This window comes from Oxyura jamaicensis, chromosome 1, assembly GCF_011077185.1.
Source record: "Oxyura jamaicensis isolate SHBP4307 breed ruddy duck chromosome 1, BPBGC_Ojam_1.0, whole genome shotgun sequence".
Lineage (NCBI taxonomy): Eukaryota > Metazoa > Chordata > Aves > Anseriformes > Anatidae > Oxyura > Oxyura jamaicensis.
Window position 1 is genome coordinate 87,610,307 of NC_048893.1, and position 15,010 is coordinate 87,625,316.

General features: G+C 39.2%; 2 long non-coding RNA genes across 4 annotated transcripts in view; one reads left to right on the forward strand and one right to left on the reverse strand.

The window, feature by feature from the left end:
- LOC118160340 overlaps positions 1 to 15,010 on the forward strand; it is a 239,339-nt gene that overhangs the window by 133,153 nt on the left and 91,176 nt on the right. The gene's annotated exons all lie outside the window — the stretch shown is intronic.
- On the reverse strand, positions 1,472 to 11,437 carry LOC118160341. Of its 2 annotated transcripts, none has more exons than XR_004747427.1 (3): positions 10,441 to 11,422; positions 4,385 to 4,596; positions 1,472 to 2,660 (listed from the first exon to the last, which is right to left on the reverse strand). It is a non-coding gene; the product is annotated as an uncharacterized LOC118160341 (long non-coding RNA). The 2 variants fall into 2 exon arrangements; XR_004747428.1 differs by lacking the exons at positions 1,472 to 2,660; positions 4,385 to 4,596 and adding exons at positions 6,080 to 6,172; positions 8,792 to 9,009 and having other exon boundaries at positions 10,441 to 11,437.

Consider the following 15,010-nt stretch of genomic DNA (forward strand, 5'->3'; position numbering starts at 1 on the left):
CAAACGAATAGCAATTATTTATTCATTCCTATTCACTAGCTTTTTTACAATTTGAGTGGAAGTAAGAAGATCCACCAACCAATAGTGGTCAGTAGTAATTACAGAGAGCTAACCCTTGATTTTGGGTTGATTTGAAGAAGCCAATACAAATATCCCAAATAATACTAACTTTAAAAAATTGAAAACAGTATTACATTGTTTTATATAATTATGTAGCATCATACCTATCATTGTCTTATATCATTTTTATAGAATGCTCAGCTATATTTTATAAGAACGTATTTCTTCTTTTCCCTAAGCACTTTGATATTAAGCAGTCACAGTGAAATTAGGCATGGTATGTAAAAATAATTCTAAGTAAAGGAAAGCTATTTCATATGATGGTGAAAGATATCATATTTTGCTCATGTAGTGTAATTCTGTTAAGTAAGTAAAAAGGCAAACAACGTCTTTCACGTAGAAACTCTGCTTGTAAATCTGTTTAGGGACTTGTCTGTGTAGGTTTATAATTTCTTGAAAGATTAAAGCACATCACAGAAGAATTTGGATAAGAGAGGTTAGAGAGTGTTTAAAAAGTGGAATTCCAAGTTGGTTATTTGTACTAATTTCACTGGAACCAAACTTCATTGGGAGTAGAAGTAGGCAGGTTGTGTGCAATATGTATTTTGAATATTTGTTGAAACAAAATCCAAAATTTTACACAGAAGTCACGATGCCCCCTATTACTTTTTCACCACTATTCAGACAAAGCAAGAAATTTTGCAGAGACAGTGCTCAACAATGTCATGAATTGTAGACATAGATGTGTATCAAAATTTGTACCAGACACATTCAGAAGCCCACTTCCACATGTTCATTTAGAACAGGGTTATCTGCTCAGGCAGCAAGGTGAAGCCATGTGACTCATACAACCTTCACAGCAGGAGGAATGAAAATGTAAAGCACTAGTTATTTCAAATACTGTGACCAAACCGTGGGTCAACATCAGTTTGCTTAACCTATTTCATGATGTTGAAGGTATATGTAATCTGTGAACAGACAAATAGTGATGGCCATGTTGAATCCATAGTCCGTTGTAAATATAATTCCAGGATTCATACTGAATTCATCAGAATTCAACTTTTGGTCTCCTCTGTGCAGGCTGATAAAATCATGCTGGAAACCACTGCTGCTTAGTCACCAATAATAAACTGAAGTCCTTTGTGTAGTTCTGATGCTCCTCTCACACACCTCTCTAATGGAGTGTTGCAGTTACTTTTTGAAGTACTGAAACAGAGTAGCCAACGTCTTGACATTCCATGACTAGCTAATATCAGTACTTGTTCCATATTTTCCTGAGTGCTAATATCTATTCTTGAATTTTATTTGCATCATCATACTGTATAAAAGCTGTTCAATTCACATTAACATACTAACAGGGACCCCATTTTAAAAGAAATAGTCATTAAGTTCTTGAGGATCAAAACACTGCAAGGAGTGTGCTTTGTGTTTTTTGCTATCTTAGTTTATAATGTTACTAATTCGTTTGTGGTGTCTGGCAGAGACTTAGAGGCTGGTAGGATGTAGTCCTGTTGAAATGACTTTATGCCTTCAGTAGTGTGGTCCAGGCGTTTTATGTCTTGCTATATGACATCCAGTTGTTTCTTTCCCTTACCCTGCCAGTCACATACCCCATTCATCTTCCCTTATAATGATGTGATGGAGTGACATTTCTGTGAGCAAAAAGTTGTTTTCATAGCTATGGCTGTGTAAAAACACCATGTTCATAGATATCAGTCCTACAAAAAAATGCTTTAGAAACATGCAGGTACTACAGTGGGATTCCACTGCTCTAACTACTCTTCAGGATCTGCGCCTTTCTGCTTGAATTGCAGTCTCTGCCATTTTCTCTCTGGAGAAAAGACAATGTGCAGAGGGACTTGGAGGACTAAAATGAAAATGACTCTTGCAATCCTGATGCACTTGGAGTCTGTGAGGTTGCTCAGCTGATGTTGCTGTCACAGTTTGCGATGCACTCACAGTGAGCATGGTGGAATCAGCTATATTGAGATAGTTGTCCAATTCTAAAGTAAATTTTAAGCATATGAATTTAGTTTTTGAATATGATATTAAAAAGCAAAAAAAGGTCCACTACTTCTAGAGAAATAAACACCTAAGAGCAAGTTCCCAGATAGTTATTTATCATTTGGTCTGCTGAGTTATACATCAGTGGTTTGCATGGGCATTTCTGCCTTTGAAACATTTGTTTTGGAAACTCTTGCCTCATTTTGAAGCACAGAAAAGCACATATTCCTGTTCCTCATTATCCCGTATCCTTTGGCACTGCTATTGATATTGCTTGAGTGCCCACAGTGTGGTTGATACCCCTCTGTCACGAAGGAGGCCAGTTCAGGCTTCTAATGCTCTATCATGTTTTCTCAGTGATCAAACTATTTTTTTTTCTGTCATTCTTACAGGCTTTTTCATAGCCTCTCACAAACACCTGTCTTCTCTACATAAAACTAAGGTAAGGTCCTGGGCTGCTTGAGGAAGCTGGAAGTTTTGCTTAGATGTCAAAGAATCCATGAAAGAGGATTTTTCCCTTTATGAAGAGGTCCTGATAAAAGTGCACTTATTTTTGTTCTTGTTATGACTGTAGGGTAAGATTCTTTCTGGGTCTCCTGGGGGAATGGGACTGGTGAAGTGGAAAAAAAGCAAGTAAGAATTATGATGAGATTTTCAAAAAATGTCTTGCCTGTTAACACTGAAGAAGTCAAAATAGGAATGTGGTCAGTCTAAGGAGAATATATGGTTGAACTGTCAAAGCTTCTGAAGAAAGGAAACTGAGAGCTGGTACCTGCATAGCATTTCACAGAGATTGTGGGTCTAACAAAGTCATCTAGCATTTTGCAAGTCTTGTGATGCAGTGCCTCATCTCTGGTGGCCTGTGACCAGAGATGTGACCTGCCATGCTGTTACATCCCCACAGGCTTTTTGGTAAGCTTAGTTATTAGGGATGCCAAGTTGGCTGTCTGTGAAGCTGGCCTGCATCAAAAAGACATTTTTTTTTTAGTTCTTTGTGAGTCATTACCAAACTAATTTTTAAAATCTCTAGCTTCACAAACTTTAGATCTGTTAATGCCTGCATGGAATATTGCACCAAAATGGGCCTAGGACACAGACTGGCTGTCAGAATTGGAATTTTCTTGAAATCTTGAAGTCTAGTTGTTGTTTGAAATCTGGACTTTATTTTCTTCTATATAAGTATACCTAAATGTGGCTGATGTGTGCAGGGAGTGGTAATGGTATATTTTCTGACTAAATAGTCCACTTCATTTGGACAAGGAATAAATTAAAATAGTTTTGGCCTAAGATAAAAATTGGTAGAGCACAGACTGATCTGCTATCTGTTTTGTAACAGGATGTTACTAATAAAAACCAACACTGAGAATTACTCGATATTGCAAATTCACAAGTATTGGCTGGATAATCTTAGTTCCCATTAAAATGTGCCCTTGACATCATTAAACATCCACGTGGATTCATTGGTAAATAAAAGACTTATGTGTGATTAAGCAAGATGACAGGAATGTCAGTCTACCTTTCGTCATATTTTTAGATTTTCCATAATGACATTTAGGTAAGCCAGCTTGATTTTTGTCCCCATAATTAATGCAGTTTGCAATGATTAAAGGCATTCCAAAACCTTTCATGAGAGTATTCAAACTTCCCCCCCCTTTTTTTTAGCTAGCTGGCTCTATGAGAGATCAAGAAGAACTCCCAGATCCCGAGTCTCTGCATTTTGGTGGAGGCTCACAGCACAGGTCATAACTATCATGGCTTACGTTCACTGCTAGAGTTTACTTTGACAGCTATTTTGATAGTATGCAACACTGAGCCTATATGACTGTTTTTATTTCCATTTCCAGCAAAGTTTGCCAGCTCTAGCAAAATATAAGTCTAACTGCACAGAGAGGCCAGCAAGTCTTCCTGGAGGTTGTAGGCGTGTCATGAACACATATATGTTCCTGCAAGGAGTGCTGCATTCAGCCCTCATCAGGAATGTCTGCTGTTGCAGCAGGACAAGGGAGAGGAATTGCAGGGAAAGGCTGTTACTTGAGAGGCCAACAGCAGGGAAGTTCTGGTGAGCAGAGCAGCACCTGACATTAACCAGGCCGAACTGGGTGAAGAAAAGCAACCAAGCAATGCACTAAGAGAAAAGGATGCAGACACTCTTTACAAAGCTGTAATTCATAAAACAGCACACATTTTAGGCCAAGATTCAGGCCAGATATTGAACTGAAACCTTTCCTCTCTCTTCATCCATGCCTTTGTAGGGTTGCATTCAGCAAACACTGGTGTAAACAAACAGTTAAGGTAATAAAATATCTTGGAGCAAGCTCACCCTGTAAAGGAACTGCTGATCCTTAGTCTCTAAGAGTGTTGAGAGAACAGAAAATTGGTGGATGATGGGTTGGAGGGAGATACAGGATGCCTATTGGGTATATTACTTCCTATTCAAGTTCTCAGCTGGATGCCATATCAAGAATGTACTTTTTCATTTGGCCAGGAGAGCCAGTCCTTTTTTCTCCTGCAAGTGGTTGTTGGCATGTGAACCTGAAATCAAAAGAGAGAAAATGGAAGAAGCCAAGTACTTCATGTAAGAATCAAAAAATAGTGTTAGAGACACGTACAACGTTATATGGTTACAATACTTATGCAGTATTCTTATAAAGTACAATAGAGAAAAATAATGGGCCCACACAGTTACCAACTCTGTGTTTGATGTTGGTTTTTGGAGGAAGGGCAGTTATTCATCTGCGACCTGATTCTGCTTCCATTGAAGTCATATGGAGTTTTGCCAGTGGCTTTAGTAGGTGGAAGAATGGGATCTGGGTGGCTATAGATGAAGAAAAGCCAGCACTTGAAAAGTTTCCTCAGCATGTTATTGGATAAATGCCATTTTGTAAAGGGCAGTGGGTGGTCCAGAGAGGAGAAGTTTCAAAGAAAAGAAGATAGCAAGTGGATTCAAATAATATTAGAGAAAAGGTCTTGTAGATGAGGAATGACTAGGTGCTTGAGGCACATGGTATGTCTGATCTTTCAGTTGACTGGTGACAGGTGAAGGGCCCACTCTGTCAGAATAAAAATTGTTCCAACAAAAAAGAGGTCTGAACATCAGTTCTCTGTGTAGCCCCACAAATTTGGTAATTGACAAATTACCAAATCAGCTTTCTTGTTGTCATGCCCCAGGACCACATGCAGGAGCTACTGCAGACATATGGAAAGTTGGCAACTTACCATCCTTCACCATCAGTTGAAAGTGAGATGCTGTAGCTGTCATCCTGAGGAAGGGACACAGTCAGGGAAGGTGGTACGTGAGAACAGTTCACACATAAACTAGGCATAAAGTGGAGTAATGAGCTTGACTATTCAATCGTTTTCATTGATTTCCACTGGGTGGCCTGCTGAGAACATTAACATCAGCAATGGTAGCATATTGATTTACGTTATGATTCTTTCCACTTGCAAATGAGAATTGCCAAAATGGTTACATAGCTGAGGAATTTATCAAGGTTGCAATATATTTTTCATGTCTGTGATTTACAGAGACATCCGTAAGATGCCTTCTGGACATACTGAGAAACTTTAATTTCACAAACCTCCATGTAGTAGTCAAGACACTGTAGATGAAGGCAGAGAGACCTGAACAAGTCTGGTCTTTGCAGCTCTGCTGTCTCAGTTAAAAACAAATCCACTAAATTCACTTCAGATTCTGTAGGAGAAATCACAGATAAGACTGTATGCATGCAAGTTGTGTATCTTAACTGCTGTTGTCTTTGTACTGTGATAAAAACGGTGACTGCAAGTATAGGCATCAGCATCTACCCAATACCATCATGGTGGGCACGGCTACAGATGGGTAGGACAGCACATGCACAGAAACTGGCTCCTGGAGCACCACTGTTAGGCATGTGGAAAGGGGACTTGAAAGTGCTGAGTGTAGCAGCGACAACCTTTGAGGAAGTAGAAAGACATAGGAGCAGTCAGAAAAACAGACAGATTCAAAGTAAGCTCTGCCATTCTCTTATCTGAATGCTTGGACACACTATTCTACCCCTACATTTCCTTTTGTAGAAAAGGGGAAAATGGCAGTTGTTTCTGCAGCCTTTCTATTTCTGGTTTCGGAATCCTGAGAAAAGGGTATACAAATTAATATGCTTTAGTTTGTGGTGGGTTTGAAACCTCTGCTTTGCTGTCAATCCCCTTAAAAACAACAAATAAACAAATATATACACTGGGCTACTGTCTTCAAATATCATCAGACATACAGTGAATTAGAGTGCAGACACCAAGATCATAGTGCAAGTCCTTTATGGTTTCAACCAGGTCTCGGATGATAAGTCCAAGATCTGAAAGCTAAGCACTCTGCTTTTCTGATGTTTTCCCTTATTTCCTTTCATATGTTTGATTGTTTTCACATTATGTATGCCCACTGGCAAGGATTCAAGAGAAGATGATCAAAGGCCAGAACAGGCACTGGTGCTGCATTATACTTTCCAGATTAAACTACTTGGAAAGATGAGTATATATTACCATTTGCAGTTGGAAAGGTCAGAGCACAGGATAAAAAAATTATATTATTTACAGAAATGCTATATAAGGCCCCAAAGCTAAGTGCTAACAGCAGAAACTCCTAATTCACCTTTTATATTCCTTTTCAGCAGTCTCAGAGAGGGCTGCAGTGGAGATTTATGCACCAGATGAGCTAAATTAAGTGACAGTCCAGTATCTCTGAATTACCTCATACCTTTCATTGAACCAGCTGATCATCGAAGATCTCTCTGTATGTAATCCCTTCATATTTATCTGCCAAGAAGATTAGCTAAGGTATTTGTCAGTTTTATCACAGAAAATCAGTTTCTATGTGGCAAAGAACTTGCCTCCTCTTCTTCCCAGATGTTTAACTAAAAATTAAAAAAAAAATAAGAAAAGGTATGCATGTCATCTACAAGCCAGGGATCAACCGCTGTTGTATGGATGAGCATAACAGCAAAACTGGAAGGAAGGGGATCTTCTGTTCTACCACTATCTCCTCTGGGGAGTCTTCCAGCGAATACACATTTAAGCAAGTCTATAAACCTACCCTCTCCGAAGAAATATCAACACCTATAGCATTTCAACCCCTTTTACAACCTGATAATTGTATGTGATTTTTTGGAGACTTATGAAGATTTATTTCAAACTGTAGTCACTGTTTTATATTGCTTAATGGATTTTCCAGTTTGCCTTGGTTAAACCTAATATTCGCACTGCGTGAAATAGCAAATGGGCATTTACAGATTTCATACTGTGTATGCAGCTTGTTAAAGAGCACCAGCTTGCAGTACTTGATGCAGTGTTCAGAAAGTCCGATTTTACACCCCAGAATAGGGGAAATGCTTCTGTTGTGAAACCTCTTAGCTGCCTAGGTTTACCCAGCCAGACCACACAATTAAGGTGACACAGAGAATGAGAAGTGTTCTTTGTTCTTTACAAACGTCTCGTTTCTGAAGCCATTTGCTCCAAGAGCTGTTGTGATTTTGCCCACAACCTTACCACACTGCTTAAGTGCCACAATGGCTGCCAGCGGAGCAAGCCCACCCAACTTTGCGATCTGCAGGTGGGCAGGGAGAAGTGTTGAGAGAAGCGTTGAGAAATGCCACCCCCGGACACTGCTGGTGAGGTCCTGGGCCATGCACATGCTCTCTTCTCAGCAGGCACGGATACACAGCACTCATCCTCAGGCCAGGACCTTATCCACTTCTGCCAGGAGACCAAATAGCACCCTAATGCTGGTTTGGTCAGAAGGCATGTGTGATTTCAGGTTTCTCTCAGTTTAGCTCTCTTGCTTTCTGTAAAATGTTCAGCAGCATGAATTCGGGATGAAATAGAAATAAATCACACTCCAGAGCTTTCATTTGTTTCCACAAGCATATTTAAATGCTTTTGAATTCAGATGCTCCTCCAGATGTCCTGCAAATGGTAGAGAGGGTTATGCTAGTGTGGGAATCACTGGCAACTGCTGTCTTGTTAATGACTTCTTCTGTATATCTTAATCTGAGGAACTGTGCTATAAACAGCATGGGTTTCACACAGAGTGATTCATCTCTGTAGACCAGCTGTGCACAATGCGCCGTTATGAACATACAGTTTCACACGCACAACTCAAGGTGGATTTAAAAAATGTTCAGGATATTGCTTAAAAAAATACTAAAGCCCAAAAATGTTAATTGAGACCATCCAGATTAATCAGATTGTCATCTAAGATGAATAAGAGAATAATTAAAACATTTTGAAATACATGCTTAATATTGTTTTTAACTCAAAGTGACAACATATTTTGAAAAATGTAATTCAATTCTTTTTAAGAACAAAATCTTGGAAACAAAGTTGATAATGCTTCAGGTCTTGTTTTCTTTGTTTTGTGTTGCCTGTAAACCATTAAAGAAATTGTGTGCATTTGTGTTTAGTATTTGCAAAAATGAGTATTCTTCCAAATCTCTGAGAGCAGCTTGAGAAGCTAGAAATTTATTTATTATTTATATAATAATAACTATAGTATTATTTATTTATTATATTCCTACCTTTTGGTAGGATCTAAGTGTCTACAAAACGAAATGCAAATTACATCTAGACTAATCTCTTTTGTGCTTTTTTAAAAAAGTGAAACTAAGAACATCAGCTTTAGGATAGAAAGGCATGGTTTTAATTTAAAAATAAAATGTTAGAATTCTTATGTCTCAATAGGAATATAAACTGTTAATTTCACCTTGTGTGGAGAGCCTTCTTGCAAAACCCTGTTGTAAGAGTGGACATCTAGCTTTCGTCATCTGTGACCATGTATTTATTTACAGCAATTGCTTTCAGCACTCTTTGATTTTTTGACCCTTTTGTATCTAGATAGCTGTGTAATTTACACTGCCTATAAGTTTCCTTTTCATCTTCTGCACATCTGGAGAAGCAGTTCAGTGGTCCTAAGTTCACAGTCTGAAAAGAAGCAGAAATTAAGAGTATATTTATTATGGCACTCAATTTAGTAAGCCAAGTATGGACATAGCAAATTAGGTAGTCTTCCTGAAGAAACTTTTATGAGATAGTAATGAAAGAACTGCAACTAACTAGACTGCAGCCCCACGCAACCTGTGTTTTTCTCTAAAAACCCCCCTTTTCTGTAAGGATTTTAGAGGCATATATCCAACACATTTCCAGTGGAGATTCGCACAAACCTAAGTGTCCAACTGCACGTACGTGTTCCTTGATTCACATATAAAGCATATGGAGCTGGATTCATTGTTTTTGTTGCCTGGGTAAATTCTGCATGCATATCGTTCTGTGAGGTCCAAGAGGGGGAGTTACCGAGGGAAAACGACAGGCAATATGGTGTAAATGTGTCTTTCAGTCACAGTGCAATAGAAATTACAGATGCCAAACAGCAAGTTCCTTGAGACCATGTTTAGCTTTAAGCACATGAATAGTTTTTGATACAAAGTGACTGATGTTAGGTCTTATGTGGGAGGAAAATAAAAGATGAACCCCACATTTGTAGCTAAATTTTGATTTTTAGCCTAGAGTACTTCACAGAATGCCAACCTTGCTAACTGTACCCCACCTTCAGTATTCGGCTGAAAACATTGATGAGCACTGTAAGACATTTTATGCCAAACTAGCCAGCCACAGCTTAAGTAAAAAGGAACTTTAGAATGGGATAAGTGAAAACAGACACTAATACTGTTTCAGTATCCACTTCAGAGCCGTGTGGTTCTCCAGGAATTGTAAGAAAGACACTGTATATGACCTTATTGCAAATCAAGTACTCTGATTAAAGGAGTAATAACTTCAAGGCATTTTTTTTTTTCCATGAAGATGAAAAAGAATGTCATAAAAAAGAAACTTCACACAGTAGATAAGGTGAGGGAAAAGCCTGTCACTCGAACAGAATTAAGAAGACTTTCTATTGGAGTTTGCAAGGGCTTTGATTTTTTACTTTTGTAATAAATTAAGTAAGAGGAAATTTGATTTGGAATTTCCAAGGTGCACTGCCAGAGACTTAAGACAAAACCAGACTTTTAGGAACCCAACTGAAGGTAGTATATAACATTAGAGCTGTAGTACTTCCATGCTTTTACAGAGAGACCAGCTTTTGTTGAATAAATGAGAGCATTGACTCTTCCCGATCCATAAGGGGAGCTGCTTACAAATTACATACTGGGAGATTCAGTGCTCAGCTGTGAGAGCCGGGCAGATGCCTGGATGCCAGCACAAATTAACCAACAAGCACAGTTTGTGCAGGAAGATGAGTTTTCCCTCCTTTTAAAAAAATATTTCCTGACCAAATAGCATATGGAAGCAGCAAAAATTTAATCAATACTGCAGAATAGCATAGAATGAGGGCTAGCAAGTTTAAGAGTCCATACTTACCTGTTTTTGTGGGGCTTATATTGGCAAATGCATTTCATCTGGTTTCGATTCCAGGAGCTTTGTTCCTCCAGCCAGGAAGCAGACACATGCAGTAAGAAGGAGTTGTGATTTCCATTGTCCTTAAACTGAAAAGGCAAACTTCCCCTTCTTTTCTGACCTAAGATGACAGTCCTTCAAGTAGAATTTTGCACAGGGCAGAGAGGGAGTTCAGTTGAGCTTCATTCACTATCACAAGTTCATTCATCTGGATGTATCTCACGCTCTGGTGTCACTTAGCCGGTCATTGCTGTGGCTTTTCAGGGACCTCACTCTGCACACGATGCAGCTGACTAGCATTTGGTGTCGGCTAAGTGCTGCTCATGTAATTCAGACAAGAGTTATTGTTCTGCATCTGCACAACTTGACCTGGGGCCGTAGCTTCTGACTGGCTTCAGGTGAGGCTGACCTGCTTTACCTATAGTGAGAGAAATCCCAGTGCCTTGGTAAAAATGGCTCACCTGCATTTTCAGGAGTAAGATTTAGAGCTTAACTGTTTTCTTGAGAGGATTAGGTCAGTGAGGTTTTGCCCTTCCAGTAGCCAGATGGTACTCTGAGACCACTCCATTTTTGTTGCTGCTGACTCCCTCTGCAAGAGTGAAGTTCCTTGATAGCTTCCTACGTTCAACTACAGAGGGAGCAGTAAAGTTTTCAAGATGACCCACTCTCCACACATAATATTCAGGGGATGCTGCAGTCCTAAGAACATAGAGCATCTCCTCAAGAATTTAATTCCCCAGTACTAATTACCTGCCTACGTCATGCTTCTTAGGCTATGTGCTGGACACTGGAACAGGGGCTGTCTTAGAAATAAAAAAATACACTTTCTGAAGCATATTTTCCTAAAGTGTGTGACTGTTCCAGTGTCTCTCAGGACACTTGGTATGCTCCCTTTATGTAAGTCCCATCTGTTTTTCCTCTTCATCTGCTGTACGATGGAAGGGTTCCTTGGGTTGCTCCCTTTGGGATGGTCCTTCAGCTGTTCAGGTTTAGGACTCCCACAGTACGTGTTGTAGGCTCATACAGAAATGAGCCTACATGTCTGCTCTAAATATTTTTATCTTCTTTTGTGCATAAACAAAAAGATAAAGAAATGTTTAGTTCTGACAGATGCTGGTATTTGTTAAGAAAGCATTCAATTTAATGCGTTTCTAAGTGATTTGCCTGTCAAGATTTTTAGGTGTCTGTGTATCTGCTGGGTCTCCAGGTTGCATGCTCAGCTGTTAAGATGGAAATAACATTTGAACTAGAGAGTCCTACGTGTAGGTTTTCAATGACAAAAAAATAAAAATAATAATGCTTCTGAGCTGATAAATGTAGCTGGTGTATTGCTGATTTGTGACATTGTTTGCTTTAAGATTGGAATTCTCACTGATCTGCTGATTACTGCCAGCAACTAAAGACTGACTCACGCCTTGAAATCGTTTGCTTTTTAAAGTAATGGTCAGCATGGGATTTCTGAAGTTTTCATTAGATTTGTCTTTACTTTGTCACTGTAATCTTTTTTTTTTTTTTTTCCTTTTTTTTTTCTTTTATTTGCTAAGTCTGGACAATCTTTTATTTCTTACTTACATATAATTTGAGTTTCGAAGGACCATATCATCCACAGAAAATGTATAGCTGCATTGCTTTTATGCTTGTTATGTACTGAGTCATTATATTGTCTTTTATATGGTCTTTTATTACATGCAAAGCTGTTAAATGCCCCCCACTTAAATTCAAGGTTTCCTAAGAGATCCCTTTATAAGGCTCTACTTTCAGTTGAATTATCTTTGCCAAATTTGAACTGTTTATACTGATATTTTCCACGTCTCTCGTAGCCTGTATTTTTTTGTTTTAATGTTTCAGATTAAATGGTACAGATGTTTCCAAAAAGAAGATTAGGAAAACGGCATTGTTTTTCTCCATTGTTGCTTTTTTTCATAAGTCCATCAGGAATCTCTAGTCTTTCATTCTCTGGAGCAAAGATTTGAAGTGTTAGGATAAGAGAAAAGCTATGAGGAGGAGGTACATGAAGAAATGAGATGGAAACAAGCCCTAAGGGATCAAACAGTCTATCTAAACAGTGCTCTCCTCCTGAATGTTGTTTTGAACCTGTGATTCCCAAGTGTTCCTTTCCCTTTGCTCTCAGCAATTTGTTTTGAGAGGCTTTGGAAGATGATTAGTATCCTCTTTAAAGGGCATGCTGATTTCACTTGGGCATTCTTCATTCTGGTATTTCCTGTTTATTTAATTTTATTTTTTATTTTTTTAATGCTTTGAATTCTACTGAACATAATTGTAACCATTTTTCCTTCTATGTGGATATGCTTGTTGTTTGTATCATGAGGGTATTCCAAATGTAGTTAATACAGTGCAAAATGGAAAAGAAATGTACTTCCATAGAGAGCTTATATTTTATGATGCAACTTAGGAAGAATACTGTCACAGAAGGGGTTGGGGATAATACAGAGCTCAACAAAGGAGGTATACAAAGTAATGTAAAGCTATTACATAGCTATAGAATCTGTCTAGGGAAAATGGAAGACTGAAAATGGGGCTCTGAGTCGTGTAAACAGAATTTTTTTTTTTTTTTTTTTTTTTTTTCTGTATCCATCATTGATTAAAAAAAACGTTTTGTTTTTTAAACTTTGATTTATGCTAAGCTTCCTGTGCATTATTTTCAGAGGTGGCGCTTCCTCATACTGAGTTTTCAGTCTTTACAGAAAAAGTTATTGTTCTTTCAGTCTTTACATAAAGAGTCATTATTCCTTCAAGGGCAGAAACTTTGTATCTTGCAACATACCACATGTTCTAGGCAACAGAATACCAGTATGTCTGCAGGGCTCAGTATTTTTGCCCTGGCAGCTCTAAGTGACACACATGGTTCAGTCTTGCACCCTTCACTAATTGCAGTCTTCTTCCAAAATAAATTTCAAAGCATTAGCCAGGAAAAAAAAAAAGGTTCTCCATATGGGGGAAAAAGAAAACCCTGTTCCATTGTTCAATTTTTAGGAGAAATAATGTAAAACAAAATAATTTTGTCAACAAAAATTGTTTTGCAGCTCTAAACAGATTAGTAATGCAAAGATCATTCAGAGCACTTTTATTTATTTTTTATTTTTTCTAAACAACCTTTACTGTTGTTTTACACCTCTGCTAACAATTTCTGCATCCTTGGCTCACGTACTCCCACATGGCTGCAGGGAAGAAAACTGGTCCTTAGAAAACATTTCCCCTTCATGTAGTCCGGCATATTTCACAGATCGGCGTTCCCACAAAGCATAGCCAAAGAACAGTAAAACTTAAATTTCCTGTGAGGAAGGTCTCTAAGTCTGGAAGAGGTTCAGGACCACATGGAGGCCAGCGTTCACACCCATTAAACACAATCTAGTGAGCCAGAGGCAGAGACAGGACTTGCTACCCAAAGCAGCTGCGTCCCCCGGGGGCAGTGGCAGTGGCTGTTCCCAAAGCCGCCCAGCCCTGCCGCTGCCATGCCTGTGTCCCATTGCTCTTGCTCTGTCCCACCTGGGCACCCTGGGCTGGCAGCCCTTGTGCTGGCTGGCTGCTTTCTGCTAAGGTACCGTGTGTGCTCGTGTGAAAACGAGAGCCAATAGGGTCTGGCCATTCCTGAGAAGGAGGCTCAGAAAAATATTTTTTTGTTTCTTACTGTGCCCAGATTACAAATAATGGTGGCCTTTAGGCTTTAAGAATTTCCTTTGTGGGTCCTCAGACATCCCAGATACAAGGCTGAAATACGGAAGATTTACCTTTTGCCATTGTCATGAAAAGTGCCTGTATTTGATAAAGCTCTGCCTGTGCTTCTTTTCTTTTTCACATTCCCAAGTGCCGATCACAGGTTTGTATTGCACTAGACGATACACATTCATATTAAGAAAGCAGTTCATATATACTCTGTAGACACCTAATAGTGTTTAAATTGCTAAATTCCCAGAATAAACCCCCAACCCCTGCATCCACATAGAGCATGTCCCAGCCAAGAAGTTAGCAGGTTATTCCTGCAACTGCAGGGGCTTGAGCCAGGGCCATGGAGAAAGTCCAGGTAGGAGTTTTGAGAGTGCAAGGATTCTTGTTTACCCCTCTGCTACCAGCACCCCCATCTCCAGAAAGTTTCTCATCAGAGTGCAGAGTGTACGGTATCCAGAGGCGGAAAGTGCAGCTGAGGAAGGAACTTGCTACTAGTGCTGACAGACAAGGACAGACATGATCTAGAAGGTATTGGGAACTAAAAGGAAAATGGGTCTGGATCTGGGAAGAGCAAGACTGCAGAAGACTGGATTAGGTGGCAAAGAGAATAGTGCTCTCTGGAAAAGTGGGATCAGTGCCAACGTGGTGGACAGATCAGAACAAAAGTGAGATTTGGAATTTGGGAATAGCTGAATAAAGAGATTATGAATGGAAGCTAGTAAGCCAGAGAGAAAATAAAGGACATGAGGCAGATATGACTAAAGTGAGAGAGGCTTGGACTTCTGGCTAGACAGGAAACTAAATAGAGCTGAGAAGGTATGCTGAAACGAGATTAGTATCCAAGTAA